The sequence below is a fragment of the Phlebotomus argentipes genome, unplaced genomic scaffold (assembly GCF_947086385.1).
Source record: "Phlebotomus argentipes unplaced genomic scaffold, Phlebotomus argentipes genome assembly scaffold_18, whole genome shotgun sequence".
Lineage (NCBI taxonomy): Eukaryota > Metazoa > Arthropoda > Insecta > Diptera > Psychodidae > Phlebotomus > Phlebotomus argentipes.
In genome coordinates this window covers 1,167,992-1,186,217 of record NW_026776177.1, presented here as the reverse complement: position 1 = coordinate 1,186,217, position 18,226 = coordinate 1,167,992, and the positions used below count along the sequence as shown (strand labels likewise).

At 39.6% G+C, this 18,226-nt stretch overlaps 2 protein-coding genes across 6 annotated transcripts in view; one reads left to right on the top strand and one right to left on the bottom strand.

Annotated features, from left to right (window-relative positions):
* Nucleotides 1-18,226, bottom strand: part of LOC132261153 (arf-GAP with coiled-coil, ANK repeat and PH domain-containing protein 2) — a 292,140-nt gene that overhangs the window by 31,074 nt on the left and 242,840 nt on the right. The gene's annotated exons all lie outside the window — the stretch shown is intronic.
* The window catches only part of LOC132261158 (poly(rC)-binding protein 3), a 100,619-nt gene continuing 92,064 nt past the window's right edge, over nt 9,672-18,226 (top strand). Inside the window, exons 1-2 of one of the 5 annotated variants that reach the window (XM_059759766.1) lie at nt 9,688-9,728; nt 10,228-10,397. The gene's annotated coding sequence lies outside the window, so the exon portion shown is untranslated. Of the gene's footprint in view, nt 10,398-18,226 lie in introns of all 5 variants that reach the window. The other 4 variants (XM_059759765.1, XM_059759768.1, XM_059759770.1 and 1 more) reach the window with 4 other exon arrangements.

The window sequence follows — 18,226 nt, the reverse complement described above, 5'->3', positions numbered from 1 at the left end:
GCTCAAATTCTTGTTTAATTCCTTTTCACGACACAGAGTTTAATCCTCAGTCAGATCTTCGAACGACAATAAGGTTAGCAAGTGCACGATAACACCATTGAGGATCTGAAAATGTGATGGAAACAAATATTTTTCTTCCTCTGCACTCATTTAGCGGTAAATGTATAACTTACGGTCAAGAAGATGGTGTAGTTCATGGGCTCAAAGTGAGCTGACAATGACAAAGGCACGTGAAATCGTCTCAGGAGAATTTGACGAACGGACGAAGGCTCTGACAAGATCGTATCGGATTTCCCTATTGAAGCGTTGAACTTTTCCGCCGATCTGTTGAAAACTTCTCCGCAATGGGCAATAATTATGATCATTGCAATGCTGGGAAGAGCATATAATCCCAGTAAAGTAACCATAATTGTATTCTTAACACCTTGCTTAACACTGATTGTCATCAATAGAATACATCTTATGAGCACATGAATGAAGTAAGTCAAGTGAAATATTTCCATATTCTTTGAAAGTAATAGAATAGTGGCAAAAGAGTCGTTTACAAGGTTCGTAATTTCCGAAATTGCTAACAAGAGCTTCAAAATATGTTTGTCATTTGATTGATTGGTGTATTGAGAAATAAATTTATGCACTTTATCGATTTCAAAGGAAAAATACCTAACAAAGTTTGTAATATAAAGAGTTAATAGTTTTAGTGAATATAAAGTAATATTGTATTTCAATACATCAAAAGAAGAACGAAAAGTGTCACTAAATGTCCATTTTTTATAGTATACAACACGAATATTAAAAATTGCTAAAAATATGCGTAAAATGTAGTGAATTGTTAAGATGTAAAATTGCAAATTTGCGGAGAATTTAATATTCCGATATTGTATCAATTGTATTGGATATTCTTTCAAAAGTGTCTCAAACCGATTTATGGAACACAATAATTCCGAGTGTGATTTTATCTTTGTGTAAACAAGAATCACAATTAACAGAAAACAAAGGATAAGACAATATTTTTCCCAGATGTACAAATCAGTTAGAACTTGAGATGGTTTTTCGCTGTACAATTCTTTAAATTTTTTTCCTTCACTTTTTGCTATCGCTGTTATCTGACCTAATGAAAATAATAAAATTATAATATAGGTAATTAAAAAAAAGAGCCACAAGAAATAGAAAAATCTCTTTCTTGCACTGCAAGTTACAAAGTCTGCAAGAAATACAAACTTATGAATTTTCAATAATATTCCGAAACTCTTTGAGAACTCCATTCTCAAGTGACAATCAATGATAGACTGAAATATCCACTTTCTGACTCCTCAGAACTCTAGCGGAATATTTTCAGTAAATTAACGAATTGTTTGCTTTACTTGAATTTATTATTTCGAACGTTTCACAAAGTGTGTTATAATTATATGTTTTCCAGACATTGAAATCGATTAGCAAATGATTTGTTCTGAAAATACCGCCTGTATTTCGATCGTTTGTCTTTGTGGTATCAAATGAAACTCTTGTTTTATTGCTTCTGCAAGACATAGAGCTCATTGTCACAGAAAATGTCAATTGAAGTGTTCGTGAATCCGGATTTCTTGAGTTATTTCAATCCTCAGTCAGATCTTCGAACGACAATAAGGTTAGCAAGAACACAATGACAACATTGAGGATCTGAAAATGTGATGGAAACAAATATTTTTCTTCCTCTGCACTCATTTAGCGGTAAATGTAAAACTTACGGTCAAGAAGATGGTGTAATTCATAGGTTCAAAGTGAGCTGACAATGACAAAGGCACGTGAAATCGTCTCAGGAGAATTTGACGAACGGACGAAGGCTCTGACAAGATCGTATCGGATTTCCCTATTGAAGCGTTGAACTTTTCCGCCGATCTGTTGAAAACTTCTCCGCAATGGGCAATAATTATGATCATTGCAATGCTAGGAAGAGCATATAATCCCATAGTAGCAATCATAATATTATTCTTCAGATTTCTGTTCATCAATAGAATACATCTTATGAGCACATGAATAAAGTAAGTCAAGTGAAATATTTCCATATTCTTTGAAAGTAATAGAATAGTGGCAAAAGAGTCGTTTACAAGGTTCGTAATTTCCGAAATTGCTAACAAGAGCTTCAAAATATGTTTGTCATTTGATTGATTGGTGTATTGAGAAATAAATTTATGCACTTTATCGATTTCAAAGGAAAAATACCTAACAAAGTTTGTAATATAAAGAGTTAATAGTTTTAGTGAATATAAAGTAAAATTGTATTTGAAAATATCAATAGTAGTACTAAGAAAATTACTGAATGTTGGGTTTTTATAGTATAAATTGCGAATATTTGCAATTGGCAGCACTATGCGTAAAATGTAATGAATTGTTAAGATGTAAAATTGCAAATTTGCGGAGAATTTAATATTCCGATATTGTATCAATTGTATTGGATAATCTTTCAAAAGTGTCTCAAACCGATTTATGGAACACAATAATTCCGAGTGTGATTTTATCTTTGTGTAAACAAGAATCACAATTAACAGAAAACAAAGGATAAGACAATATTTTTCCCAGATGTACAAATCAGTTAGAACTGGAGATGGTTTATCACTGAACGTGTTTATAAATCTTTTTTCTTCACTTTTTGCTATTGCTGTTATCTGACCTAATGTAAATATTAAAATTATAATATAGGCAATTAAAAAAAAGAACCACAAGACATAGAAAAATCTCTTTCTTGCACTGCAAGTTACAAAGTCTGCAAGAAATACAAACTTATGAATTTTTAACAATATTCCGAAACTCTTAGAGAACTCCATTCTCAACTGACAATCAATGGTGGACTGAAGTAAGTAACTACTTTCTGATCCCTAAAAACACCAGCAAAATATTTCCATTCAATTAATAAATTGTTTTCTTTACTCCAATGAATTATTTTCGAACATTCCTCAAAGTGTGTCATAATTATATGTTTTTAAGACACTGGGAAATCGATTAGCAAATGATTTGTTCTAAAAATACTTCCTGAATTTCGGTCGCCTGCGTTTGTGGTATCAAATAAAACTCTTGTTTTATTGCTTCCTCAAGACGCAGTGTGCTTGTCTCTTTATTTGCTCGTCCCGTAAAATGTGATTAAAAGTGTATTCCAAAAAGTTTCACTCCACCTTCGCTCGTGTGTCGATGGAAATCCATGTATAAACACAGAATTTAACACTTTTCATGCCACATTACTTCCCCTTTAATAATGCCTTTGTCTTTCAGCATTTTGCCAGCCAGTAATCCTTTCTCCACTAATCCTATAATTAATTTTTCTGTCTGCCAAAAAAACACATCACGAGCAACATATTTAGAGTGGAACATCATAAATGTGAGAAAATGAAGATTAATGTTGGACTTTGTCATTTCGTGTGTGATAAATTGGAATTATTTGGTAAGTTTCCGTGCCATTCCACGTTGGATGTACATTAAGACACTTCCGTGAAGTGTTTTTTGGCGTCACTCGGAAGCTCAGCTGTCTGTAATTGTGAGGAGTCATGATTCGGAGGGAAAACATTTTTCCACGACTAAAGGATGTCCTCTTGCCGCGGGGTATTATTGATATTTTGCAAAGGAATTTCTCCAGTGAAAGGCGCAGAAGGGCAAAAGTTTGCGGGTTGGGAGTTCACTGAGGTGAAAGAAATTTGGCCGAAGAGCTGAAAGTCAATATGAAAAGCGGGCACGGGATCGCGGATGTTGATGTGAATGTTCCAAGCTGACGAAAATGTATTTTTGCATAGGAATACGGGGTGAGTTGGGTGCGGGAGTTGAAGGAGATGCCACGAGGCATAAACACAGTTGCTTTTCCACCTCATCTTGTCGTCCTCATTTCCCGCCCTGAATTTTCATGCACCGGCAGATCCATCAAAATAATCCATCCTCGTCCGCCCCTCCGCGGAAAAACCTGTCACAGAAAATTCAATGAGTGCCACGGTAAAAATTTTACGATAAAGTGAATGAGGCATCAGCTTTTTAGCTCACACTCCATCGCGCAGTGGCATTTTTCCACGAAGGGCGACAGACAATTTTCCACCCACCGCGATGCTACATTAACTGTTTGCGATTTTGTGACATTTTAATGCATTTTCCTATATATAATGATTAGCCACGGAGACGAGTGGGTGAAGCTTCCCAGACGTGTTAGATTGAAGGTAAGTCTCTTAGGCAGTCAGTAATAATTAGGATGATAGATTACATTGAGAAAGAGGCAATTTGGTGGAGAATTTTTGGATAATTAACATATGAGTTATCGCTAGCATTTCTGAACGGTATATTAGTAATATGATTTCTCTGAAATGCTCTTTTTTTCGGTTGAAAAGTTGGCCAAAGTTTGCTTTGCGCGCTGCTAAAATGTGATAAATTCTGTGACGAATTTTAATATTCTTGCAGCGTATGTTGTGGAACAGAAGCAGGACCAATTCTCGTGGCACTTTTGTGTGACACACAAGTATATTATTGAGAAGGTGAACATGAGGCGGACGATGTTTGGTGTGAGCCCGGAACACCTTCTAAAGTAGCATAAATCTCAATTTTCATGACATTTTGTTGTCGTGCGTCGCTAGAGTGAAAACCACCCCTTCTGTAGATATGTTCACTCTTTTCCACGGGAAGCTCTCGGGCATCATTTTAATATATTATGTCTCCCGATGTACATACATGACGAGGGGAAGAGTCACGGGGCATGTGGCGGAGGGATAAGAATGGTGAGATGGGAATTCACGAGGATATGGGCTCCATGGAGAGCATGTCATTTTGTTGACAGCGTGAAGAGTTGAATTTCCACTTTGAATTTAAATATTTTAAATATTTGTGAGAATCGAAAGTCAAATTGGACGGAGGGGGTTCGGCACTTGAAAAGACGGCGGCAAAGACGGGTCTGAGGGGGGCTAAAAAATCGAATTCTACCACTCTCATTCTTCCCATATTTCAGCCGGACGGAATTCGATCCGGCTGAGGAGGGAAATTGAGAGGGTTCCTCAGGGGTGAAAGTGAGAGGTGGGCTGATGGGAAATCCATATTCATTCAATCCCAGTACATAACTCCCTATCTACTTACAATAATACCCATCATATACAATGCGCAAAGTTCATTGGGAAGAGCTTTAATCCTCGAAAGTGGGTATTATGACTTGCAGAAAAAATGGAGGGAGTTCCCCAGAGGAGTGCACGGGCTGCTTTTCAACTCCACATCGAGGAATGGAGTGCAGTGGCTGAAGGTGAGGGTAGAAAAAACAATTAACTTCGATTTATTTCTTAGCAATACACACACTAATTAAGTCCTTTTGCTGCTCAAGTAGCCTCGCAGTACGCATTCACTCGTGTTATTGATAATAGGATGATGTGAAAAACATGCAGTTGAGGGGCGAAGAATTCGATGAAATTCTTAACATTTTAGCAAAAATTGCGAAAGAGTTCTTTTCCCCTTCATTAGTACAACCATATTGTGCGCTTGATTAAAAAGTTCAATTATGTACGATTTCATTAATTGGAGCAACAAATAAATTTCAATTAATTTACGCAATAATTACATGTCATTTTCAATTATGACATGCATTGCCAGAGTCGTTTAAAAATCATCACATTCTGTCGCATTTAATTATCACATTCTGATATCACTCAGTGTGCAAAAGCGCTGGATATTCATGAATATGAATCGCGCGCACATCTATTTTATACCGCCAGCAATTTGAAGAATTGCAATCTCGGGAACCGCCAGACTTCCCGTGCTGAGGAGCCATAAATTAGTTGCCCCTTGGTGACTTTCAACGCGCCAATGCAAAAAGCGCAAAAACTTTCCGCTCGGAGCTTCATTAATGTGCCAAATGAGGTGCTGCAGAAGCGAGGGAGTTTTTCCACCAACGGGGCAGGAAAAAAAACACACACACACGTGAGTCTATACTCGAAAATATCATTAATTTACGACTCCCTTCATGAAAATCTATTTTCATGAGTAACTTTTTCTGCCATTTTTTTCCCGCCTCTCGTGACGCAGGGTGTCTCATCCACATTCGGCGCTCCCCGGTGCAGTTGCTCACACCCCCACGAGCTTCCGAATGTGTGAAACAGTCACACACACGTCCTGCCATTTTCATGCAAAATTAACTTTTTCAACAAAATAATTATAAACTGTCTGAGTTTTTCGTTTTCACAGGCCCTCGTGCGCGGCCGATGGGTTGATCTATGAATGCGTGGACTAAATCGCGTGGAAATATGTGCTGCACTGCACTTGATGCATGCAAATAATGGGCATTTCTAAACCAAATGAGAGGATACACATTTGATGCACTCTAATTTGTGTTTATGCAATTCCTCCTTATTCATTAAATCTGATCTGTTTCGAGTTAACTTTAATTAGGTGTTAAGAACATGCAATTAACATTGGATTTGTAGGTATTATCTTGACCACAAAAATCAAGACACTTTGCAACTGATCCGTGGTTTGTGGTAAAACTACGTCTTGGCAGAAGCGTGACTAAACATTTTTCATTTTTCCCATAATTTCTAGACTGACTCACCGGCTTTTGGCGGAACCTTTGTCAATCCTCGGGAAAAACGAGTCGCTGTATTCAACCACATAATGAAATTTTTCCCCGTTTCACTCCTCAAAGACCCTCCGCCGGTAGTTTTCCAGGGGCGCATGCAGGGAGGCAATTGCGGGGGTGGCGCCGGGTGGAGTACTGCCGGTGGATCACTGTGTGTGGCATCCGCAGAGTGGTTGAGGTGAGCACATAAAAAGCGGAGAGAGGGAGTGTGCAGACGAGCCGGGGGATGAGTATAGTACCTGGTTTAGCATTAAATGTAATGCTATACGTGTAACTTTATGGCGGACACTGAAAATTATAATTTAATTTGTAATACCCATTTTATTTATAGGGAAAGCACAGCACCAACCCCCTGCCAAGGGGTGAAATGCGAACGTGGAGGGAAAATAAACAGTTTTGCTAATAAATTCAATTTGATGGAAATCAAACATTAAACACCATCTCTTTGTATGCAAATAATTCAAAAACTGAATCAATCAATATTCACCAACAGGAGAGAAGAAGAAAAAAAACACTCACACAACTTTTCAATTGTGCAAAATTACCCTCGGGCTTTCGTTGAATTTCTCCTCGAGGGATCGCTCTGTCTCTGCTGAATCTGAGTGGTTTGAGAGGAGATATTTCATTGTTGGCGGTAACTGAGATTTTAGAAATTCAATAGAGGGAATTTGCAGTTTTCGTAAAAATTCTTAAAGGATGCTGTTTATGTATGTGTGTGTCAATGGAGTGAGAAGTTGTGATTCAAAGAGGGAGGAAGCCTTTCTTTCCCCCTTTTGCAGAGGGATTACCTACACAAATAGCAGATTTTGCAGTGGAAAATCTCGGAAAATCGACACATTACATACCCTTTCACGTGCACTTTTCCCACCTTATACGCGACCTGAGAAAGCTCCCCAAAGCTCTCCTGTATTGCGCATCGTGCGGGTTGCATCTCCCATCACATTGAGTGACATACAATGATTGATTTGCTTGATTCTTTTGCGCCGCACACAAAAATGCGGACGATTGCAGATCAATCATTTTTGCATGTGGTGCGACTCACTCCTCGACGGTGGCAAAAAGCACACCCAAATTGATATTGAGCGGCAGGAGAAAAAAAAAGTGATGAGTTCTGGAAGAATTTTTCCCACCATCGCGCGCCGCGCAAGTTCATGAAACTTTCACATTATTAACTTTGGGGAAAGCTTGGGCTCAAATTTCATTCGGGCGCTGAAAAATTGATGCCGCCGAACGGGAAATGGGTTAATAATCTACGCTGGTCGTATTTTAGCACGATATTTCCCATAATCATTGTATTTTTCTCTCTTCCATTTCCCCCTCCTTCCGCCGCCTTATCCTCCCGCCGAAGCTCTCTGGGTGAGGGGGCGCTTCTCGGAAAATTGTGGTCCTTTTTTCTGTGCGCCCTCTCCTGCCAATATTCCGCCCATGCAAACAAGGCCCAGGGAAGAGATGTGGCACAAAAAGAGATACAAGAAGAGTTTTGGCAAAGTAAATATCATCTTATGGTTCACATAATGTGGAAGATGTGTGTATAATACTGTGGTGGAATATAATGCGAGGCTTTGAGCTCTTCGGATCGGATTTCGCATGGGAGTCAGCGCGTCATCAGCTTTCCGGCGGATGCTCTAGTGTCTCTGAAGGATATGGGATTAAATACGCAATTATAATTTTATTCTCTTGCTGAAATTAATTTCATTTCTGCCAGCGCATCTGCCTGTTTCTCATGTAAACATTTATTCCCACACCCACACCCCAAAGGCCCAGAGACACTTTCAACTTCTCACCAAGTCAACTTCCGTCCACTCATTAACCCTCCACTGGCCCAGATTTTCCACCCATTCAAGGAGGTGACAAGGGTGGTGGTGGAAAATTACTGAGATAGAGTGGATTTTGCGATATACTAGTCACTTTTCTAGCCACTTTCCGGTCGCCCATTGAAAACACTCCGCTAAACCATCCACTCTTGCTGATCCCGACCAAGCCATGCGGGTTAACTTTTTTGCCACCCAGTGAAAGTTCTCAAGAACAATTTAATAAACAGGTTGAGTGAGTAAACTGGAAACAATTGTATTAAATCACACGACAAGATGGGAAACTGCGAAAAGTCCGTACCATCTTTGCGAATTTTTCTGCTATTGGCCAACAAAAGTGGATTCAGACAAGAAAGTTCACTTATGGTTACACGAAGCAGCTGAGCTGTACATGGGAGCTTTCCAAAAGAAGTGCGCCAGATTGATTTTTGTTTGAAGAAATAAAAAGAATAGAAGACAAAATCTCCAATGAAGTAAAATTAAAACCATTTAACTTTTCATAGAAAAAGTTTCAGCGTCTTGTTATGATTGGAATTGTAAGAAACTGTGGAGCAGAAATAGGCGTTTATAACCACTGGGCGGAGCATTCAAATGGGCGGAGCTTTCCGTCGCTGAGACAGAAACAGAGTCAAGCCAATGCCAAAATTAAGCAACAAGAAATATTGTCAATTATATTCTTAGTTCCTTTTCACATCAAACTAAAAGTGAGTTGTTTTTAGAAAGAAAATTCTCCAAACTGTCTCATTTGCCTCAACTGAATGTCGGCGTGAAATGTGAGCACATTCTTGACTTCATGAATACTTTCTCATGTGAAAGTTCATCCGTGAGATTGCGAGTCAAGTGAGTTGGTGAATTGTATTAGAAAGTTATGTGAAGATTGACAAAGGTAAATCAAATACGGTGAATTATGGTTTGCGCTGTGAATCTTCCCTTCATCATTAATATTCTTGCTTCGCATTCATCTCACTTCCATTATTCATCCATTTCATATCACTTAACCCCTTTTTCTGTCCTCCGTGCAAACACACTGCATTTTCCCTCCTCGAGGGGCATTCGGCGGGAGCGGGACGGCCGGCGGCTGTCTGTCTCTGTCGCCACCCTCACATGGCATATGGATAGAGCACACCTGTCGAGGAGCACTCCTGCTGCAGAGGTGTTGTCCCTGTTCCGCGCCGCGGCGCCGCAGTGGAGGGCAAAAACTGTGAAGTGTGTCGTCACCGAACAAGCGACGACGTCCCCTCGGAGGCACCACGTCGAGATGCCAAGCTGAGGGAAAGCACTTTGGTGTGCTCGCCCCAAAACACTCTTCAGTCTTCTGTGCGATTTCGATCTGTGCGGGCGTGCAGACGCGCTTTCAAGTAAAGTTCTCTTGTTCCGCCATAATCCAATCAACTCCCCATCCGGTATCCCGTGTTTACAACGTCAAGCTTCTGCTCAGGCCGACTGGCAGAGTCACCACCGGAAGAGCCGCCGCGATTAGCAATTGGGCCTCTTTGAAGAATTCTCTGCTCACACTTCTCACCGGTCAAATTGTTGAATCACATCTTCTCTTCTCCAAAACTATCACGGCTAGATAGTCACCGAGACCGAAGGAGCCAAAGAGCCACGTGAAGCGTCGACAATTGGCATTCACCCGCGCGCGTCAATCCACCCTTTGGGAGAGACATCGCGGTGAAAGCTCTGCACACCGGAAGATTTCTGCGGCGAATGTTTAGAGAGAAATCCAGAGAGTTGTAGTGAAAAATTGGAAATCCTTCTCAATTTCCAGTAGATTTCCCTCAAATCACACGATACTACTCTGTCTCTGGCTTTCGCTTAAAGTGTGTTGTGCAGTCGCATATTATATATACTCTAAAGCTCTCCGGCCGAGGAGAAAGTTTCACGAGGTGGAGGGTTGAGTAACTAATTGAGAGGGAGAAAGAGAGAAAAAAATCCCGCAACAATTGAATAGTGAATTATCCCAGAGTTAATTCTCGTGTCTGTGGACTTTTCTTTGCTCGACGAGGAGTCAGGATTTCACTTTGCCTGTAAGTATTATTGAATTTTCTCTAGACTTAATTACCCAAAATGATTCGCTGTCGCTCCTTTGCACCGTCTAATTACACTGTGAAAATTGACTTTCCTCGCGACATCCGTCTCCCGTTGAAGGGAGATTGACAATTCTTCATCTCGCCGATTTTGCAGCATGTTAAAACCCAAAAGCCTTTGAACGTACGCGTGAAATTGTATCAAGAGTATTTGCAAAATATGTAAAAAAAAAAAGTTTAAAACTTTTGAGGAGAATTTCAGCTCCCACACGCTTGTGAAATTTATAATTCCAGAGTGGAAGTGAAAACTGGGGTAAAAAAACTGCTAAAATTGACTCATTTTCTCACGGAAGTTTCCTGGAATGCTTCAACTATTGTCTCCTACCAAATGAATTATTTTACAGTGTCTGACTTTATTTTCCGAAAGAAATCTTGTTAAAAATTCCATGTTTGTTTACCCGAAAAAAAGCACACTTCATGTCTCAAGAGACTCACTCGGCAACTCACTGGAATGCTTGAGGAGAGAAAAGAGTCATGTCGTGTTGAAATGAAACGTGAAAACTTAGTTTTCTCGAATTATCCTTCGTCTTCCTCTAATTTTTTTCTCACCTTTCTATCATGTGTACATTTCACCGGTATCTGGAGAATGTTCGTCGTCTCGAAACTTAAATTGCTCACCACAACGTTAGTGCAAATTGAATTCGCGTCGGCTTGAGGCGAGCCTGAACAAAGAGAAGGGAAAAAGAAATGCGCGGGATAGAGGGAAAAAAAGGGACGAGGAGGGGGAAATTTTGAAAGTAGACTGAAAGACAAACTACAACACTTTTCCACCCAGCTCCCAAATCATCCCTTCATCCACCACATTTGCCAACGATGCCTTGTGTAACTTTTGTCATGCGAGAGAGAAAGACTTTCCAAGTATTTCAAAGTCATCTCGCATTCTTTTTTCTGCCATCTGAGAAAATTAACTGGTGAAATTTGTGGTTCACACTCGATGGCGTATGGAAGAAGGAAGCACACATGAGGTTGTGTGGAGTGAAAAAGCGCCCACATTGGTAGACTTCCAATTGAATTGAACACTCGAAAAACACGCAAAGTACCATTAATGGCGATGTGAATTAGTGGAGGGTCTTCAATGGCATAGTTGCTAATGTTTCGCAAATTCTCATTGGCAGCCCTTCGCCAATGGACGAGGGCATTGTGATGGTGCTGCAGAAGGAAAACAATGATGGAGGGTGCGTTTGTTATTTCTTCTGTCTCTGGCCTTTGTGCTTTCACTGCTGTGCTCAATTATTCTAACCTGTTGTACAGCTCAAAAGATCTTTCATTAGAGCTCACTTGAGTTGTCATGAGAGAAGTCCATGGTCAACTTTTGCACAAGCATCACTATTGTAGCTCGCTTTCATTACTTTAATGCTCAAACTTTAGCCATAATATTCAAAACTATAGAGCTTCTTTCTCTATCGTAATCTGTCTATTATAGAACACAATGATCAGTGGAAAGTGAATCTTTTGCATTAGATAACACTATAGGAAACAAATTTCTGCCCTTTTTAGATTCCTTGGGTTATTAGCGTTCCAACGATGCCTCACTTGGCTCTCTAGACCCTCAGGCTCTCCTCTTGGAGCCTATTTTTCTTTATTTACACCAACTTTGCCGCACATATTTACTCATATCTCGCCCAATTTTCCACGGATTTTCTCCGAATTTAGCTCAAATGATAGACATTGAAATTATCTACAACTTTGAAAAACATTGTGGGAACTTTAACTCACTCCTTATTGGTAAAAAAAAAGATCTTTTGTGCAACATCTCCGAAACGAAAAAACCTTCATGTCAGATTTTTTTTAGATCGATAGATTTTTGTTCCCTATTAAGTAACATCTGATCTTCTGTATTCCTAAAATGTCTCAGAAAGAAGCGGAATAATGCTGAAGGAATTAAATGGGATAAAAAAAATCAGAAAAGAAGTGACAGAAAAGGGACGAATTGTACATTAACCCATCCTCAACACGAGTTCCACGTGAATGTAAAAATAGAGCTTTTATTTAACAAAATATTCTATTTATATGAGTCAATTCAACCCCATTTCTACGGTTATTTATGGACATTTGAAAGGATATTGTCAACTCAGACAATATTTCGGTCTTGATTTCACCTTATCTCAAAGTCCTCAAGTGAATGACGTTGTAGAGTTGCTGCTTCCTGGAATTTCAATTCTATTCTTGTTGCAAATTCAAATCACCCCATTTTAAGCATCAAAAGTGGCAAAATAACTAAGATAATGCATAAGTTTAAACAAGCCAATTTCCATAGTCTATCCAATCTGTGCCTGTGAAATTTATATCATATTCCCAGGCAAGCAGACAAAAGTAAAGTGTGGCAAAGAAGCTTGACGGATATTCAATGCAAACGTACACAATTCGCTGTTGTTGCAAATATCTCATGCTTTGCTATGGTGAATGAGTTGGTGATGAGAGTGAGCTGTAGCGTCTCAATTGGAGCTGCCATTCAGAAAGCTCAAGTCCTTTTCACCCGAGGTGCTGCGACAATGGGCTCGAGAGGGGGGGAGAGAGAAAGAGAGAGAGTCAGAATGGGTGCAGAATGATGACGGGGATGAATGATAATCACGCACAATGACAGTGCTTGCTAACAATCAAATATGAAAATTGGGTTGAGTAAATTTGAATATGTGGGCTCTTCGTGGGGCCGAGCTTGTGAGTCGCTGTCCAAAATCAATAAGCATCACATGGATCACATGGGTAAATATCATCTGCCACCCAGTTCTTCATTGAAGGCCCATCAATCGTCGTGAGTGTGTGTCAGAATCAACATCCGCATCAAGGCAACACGACAAATTTCACACCCATCAGCATACATAGCTTTTTTTCTCTGGTGGTGCTTCGCTGAAGAGCCGGACAAGAGTGTTGCCACCCCAGGAAACTTTTATTCAGCAATAAATTGGGAATTATTTTGCAATAAATCGCCCCCTTTGTTCCACACGCTGCGCCCCGAAAGGGCCAGACCACTGAGCCACTGGACGAAAATTGTAATACAGATGGTTCGTGACTTTCCCACTAAATGTGCCATCTCGTCTCGCACTCGCTTTCCCACCCCGGTTGGCGAATTAGGTTTTTCCTTATTCGCCGAATACTCCTCTCTGAGGAGTCATAAAGGATGGGTGCAGAAGTGAGGATATTTGCCAGAATGTACCTTTGCACTCTTCTGGACACACTTTGCATGCATTGCATACAAATGCTCTATTATCCATGAAATTTGAATTGGTAATACTCAATTTATAAATAAATATATAAATGGCTGTGAATAGGAAATTCATAAATAGTGGAAATAATGATATTTTATTCATTGCGTCCGAAAGTTAAATTGTCCTAAAAATAATAATTGTTATGTATTGTTTAGTTTAATACTATTATCATACCTGTTGAATTGTTTATTTGCTATCATTTGACCATTTGTCATTTATTATGTGCATTCACAAGAATCCTTTGTACTTCTGTGAAAATGAGACAAATTACAGAACACTTAATTAAAACCTTTGATCCTACGCGGGTAATTCTAAAGACTTGAGACTCAATTTGTGTGGATGAATGTCCCTTTTCCAATAAATTTGCCAAAACATTCCAACTTCCCCCAATAACCCGCGAGTCCAGAGAACGTGGAAATGAGCTGAAAATGAACAATCCGCGTAAAAATGTGGGTGTGAGTGGGAGATTAAAAGCATAATAACGACAGCGATTCGTGAATTTTACCATTCGATTCAGCAGAAATGTTGGGTGTATCATTTCCTTCACCTCCCTGCGATGATTTGCACATGAAAGAATTCACAAGGTGGAATTTCATTAGACTTTTCTTTGGCGCGCAGCGCAGAAAGGCGTTCGGTGAGGTGATGGTAATAGACTAAATAAATATTGTATATTGGGTGAAGTGTTGAGATGGTTGCAAAAGGCGCAAAATGAAAAGGCATTGGGGCGGAGGGGGAGAAGAGGTGTGGGTGGATTTAATTTCAATCAAAACACACCGGAAATCTTCAAGAAAGTTAAACAAATAAGACCAACTTTCATTGAAGAACTTTATTCATTTCGGGTATGTTTGAAGCTCTCTCTCTCTCTCTTCACCTTTTCACTCCTCATCCATTTTGCCGTGTCTTTAGGATGCTCAAGAGTGTGTGTTTTGGTTCATAATAGGGGATTTATTGGGTGACTTGACTAACTCAACTTTTCAATAAAATATCTCCGAAGGGGGGAAATATTCACATGACTTTTGGGACGAAAATAAATGTTTGCACATCCAACAGAGAGAGAGAGAGAAAGAGAGACTCCCATGGCGCATTAATATTTCGATGAAGTCAATCTAATTGAAATTCAAGGAGAAACCCAAAGCTACAGGAACTCACCTCGAGTGTGGAAATATTGTTTGAAAACTCCACAAGTGTTTAGAGACTCAGTTTCGGTGCACTTACCGTGATTTCGAGTGGGCGATTGGAAAATTATGGGGGTGTTCTTTGGCAAAACTTATTTAGCCTCCTCTGGCGCCGCCAACCCTTCATTCTACCACTAAGACGAAGAGCGGAAAAGCCACGTTCCATTGGAAACAAGTACCATTCATTTCCCTAATAACACTATATGTATGGTGCGCCCTGTAGGATGCTCTCGACAGTTATTGGACTGTTCTTGGGGCTGAAGGTGAATTCATTGAATTCATTGTATTCCTTGGCAAGTTTTCCTTCCCACCTCCAAGAAACCCCCCAACACTCGAAGGCGATGGAAGTGAAGGAATTCACTAAGTTATCTTCCACTCATTTCTTTCGTCCGCCCCTTCACACACCACCCACCTGACTTTCCCCACCCGCCTTAGCGAGTGAAACTGATGAAGAGCAATTTCTCAGTGCCGCGTGGTGAAAAAGTGTCCCCCATAGCGCACGATTGTGTGTCTTTTCTGATTTTATTTATAATCATTATAAATAAAAGTGCTATTTATTTGGTTGATGCGCGCCACCAAGGGGAAATCTGTCGGTGATTCACAATAGGAGACGAAATGCAAAATTCCTCAGGAGGATTGCATGGCTGTGAGTTGTTTTATAAATAAAATCGCAACACTCCCAACTGTCTCAAATACCATCGAGGCATTGTCTCACTCTCTGCTCACCGTCAAAGAAGTTTTCACTCTGTATCTGATGCGTCGTTTCATGCGAAGTGCATACAACATTTAATTGTTTTACACATGCCGAGGGGCTTCTCATTAATCGCCAACGAGATGTTGACAGCTTGTTGGCCTGTTAATGGTGATCTTCTGTAAAAAGCACTCTCGCCAAATTAACCATTAATCATCGAATCACTGTCACTGTTGGTGTAAATAAAATTGCAAATATTCTATGGATAATATGATGGGATTGAGACATTATTGAATTGTGGGTGTTGACAAATGATTCCATTATGCAGCTGGGCTCTTAATTATTACGATTATGCATGACAGCCTCAACAATAGCCCATCACATATCTTATACACATTTGATTAGATCTAGAGAGCGCCTGTCAGAGCGTTATAATTGAGCATTTAAATTCCCCTTTCCTTGACACGAGCCTCACTTATATCTTCCTCATGGTACCTAATTCTATTCTCACACACAATTGGCGCATTTAATGGACTCTAATTAATCTGAAAATCAAAAGATATGACGAAGAACAGTGTTCCTGGTACTGAAGCAGGGATGGATGTCGCTGTCTGTGATTTGGATCAATGGAGGGCCGGATTCAGAAGCGCAAAATGTATATTTAGACGTGCATGTCTGCTTCGTGGCAAGAGAATAGCGCCCAATGGCAATTAGAACAATATCTCTTGGCATTATTCAATTGCACGTATTATTTTCATGCATTTTGCATTTCGCGAAATTGCATTTTCACATCATCCACGTATTATATACAAATGAATAAAAGATATACTTTCAGTGGCGATATTTGAGATGTGGCTTTTGTCATGTATTCTCAATATAATTTCAGCAGACACTGTGGTAGGAATTTTTGGAATTTCTGCAAAACTTCATGGTGATGAAAATGGGGGTGGAGAGAAATTATTCCCCATCCGTGTGGAATATGGAGTGTGGAGAAAAAAAACACACCCAGAGAAGCAAAAGGAGAAATGCGAATTTGGTATATTTTTCCCTACAAATGTGCACAGATGAAGGGATTACATTTGATGTTGCGGATGTTATTATGAAAAACAGATTACATCGAAATCCCGAGAGCTTTTTTACAGCTGCACCGCATTTTATAAATACAACATTTGGGCGATGCTGCAGAAGATGAAGATGATGATGGAGCACCAGAGGGATGAAGAATGAGACAAAACAAATCCCAGGGAAACTTGTATTTTGTATGTGTACACATTTACGTAACGAGATTTATTGAATGGAAAAAAAGACGAGGCCAGAATGGAGGGCGGAAGAGCTGGAATCAGGGGCCAAAAAGTAATTCGGGATGAGATGAATCTTTTAGAATGAATACCTGAATTTTCAATTGTACAACTATAGTCAAGGGGGAGATAATACAGTCAGAAGTGGTGTGAAGCTCAGAAAAACTCACAATATTCCTTTCCTGAGTGTTTAATTTACTGCGCATTTTTCCCATATCTTTGAATTCCTTCGATTTTTTATGCGAAATCAATAATAAAAATCTTTTTCTAGGTTATGTTCCAAATAAGGAAAGATTTAATGAATAATTCGCATTCTAGCACATCAATTCTTATGCTCAAATCGTGCTAATCGCTAGTCATTGGCAGAATTAAACATTTGCAAGCACTAAACATCTCTATTCTGACTGAAAATTGTATTGAACTCAAACATGACCTCAAAAATAGTCATTTACACCTGGAAAATTGTTATTTAAAAATTTTCTAAACTTCTTAGTTCATCGGGAAATCATAACCAGATGATTTTGTGATCTAGAAAGCTTTGAAACGGAGTTTTTGAAGATCTTTTAGTTATATTTTTGGGGTTATGGTTGGAAAAGATGTCCTGAAAAGCTATTTAAAGTGAATTGTTGCGGAAATATCGTATGGAAATTTAAGAGAGTCTGAAAACTTCACGTTCTAGAAGTGTGAGGCAAATTTAGAAGTGTTTGGAAGTTGTGTATAGATTGAATGTATATTATCTCCCCCTTGACAACAGCTGCAAAACTGTTTTCATGGCTCTCCAGCGCGTCCGTTCAGTCGCTTGGGCCCACCAACTCGCGAAGGGGATGCTCTCTGTGTCACCGTCAACAACCCTCAACCCCATGAGCCCGACTCACGCGAAACTGCAACTTAATTCACCTTCCATTTCTCGTATTCTTTTATGAATTATAAAGTATAAAATTTAAATATCAACTCACTCTGGCTCTACAGCGTTCTTCCATTTTAATATGACACCCATTTCTCCTGAGTGTATATTACACTAAAAATTGTATATACTCTCACCACTTCCAACCTTGCCAGCCTCGCACCGTCTCGTTTGCATTTACGACAATAACAGCGCGTCTCTTCATTTTGGGATGATGAAATTGCGCCGAATGATCCAAAGGGAGAGAGGATTTCTGAGCAATAGTTATTTTGTGTTTATGAGAGAGACACATTTTAAGCAGGACACTTAATTATCTGATTGCTTATGGAGATTCCTTTTCGGGGCGACAAAACGAACTTGTGCACTTTTCCTGGAGGTAATTTTGCAGAGATGGCTTTGCTGGTGATGAAATGACTATGCGGGGTAATTGCTGACAGAGTGATTCTCGGGGAAAAAAATAGCCAATATATTTATCCTCCCTGAAATTCCCATTAA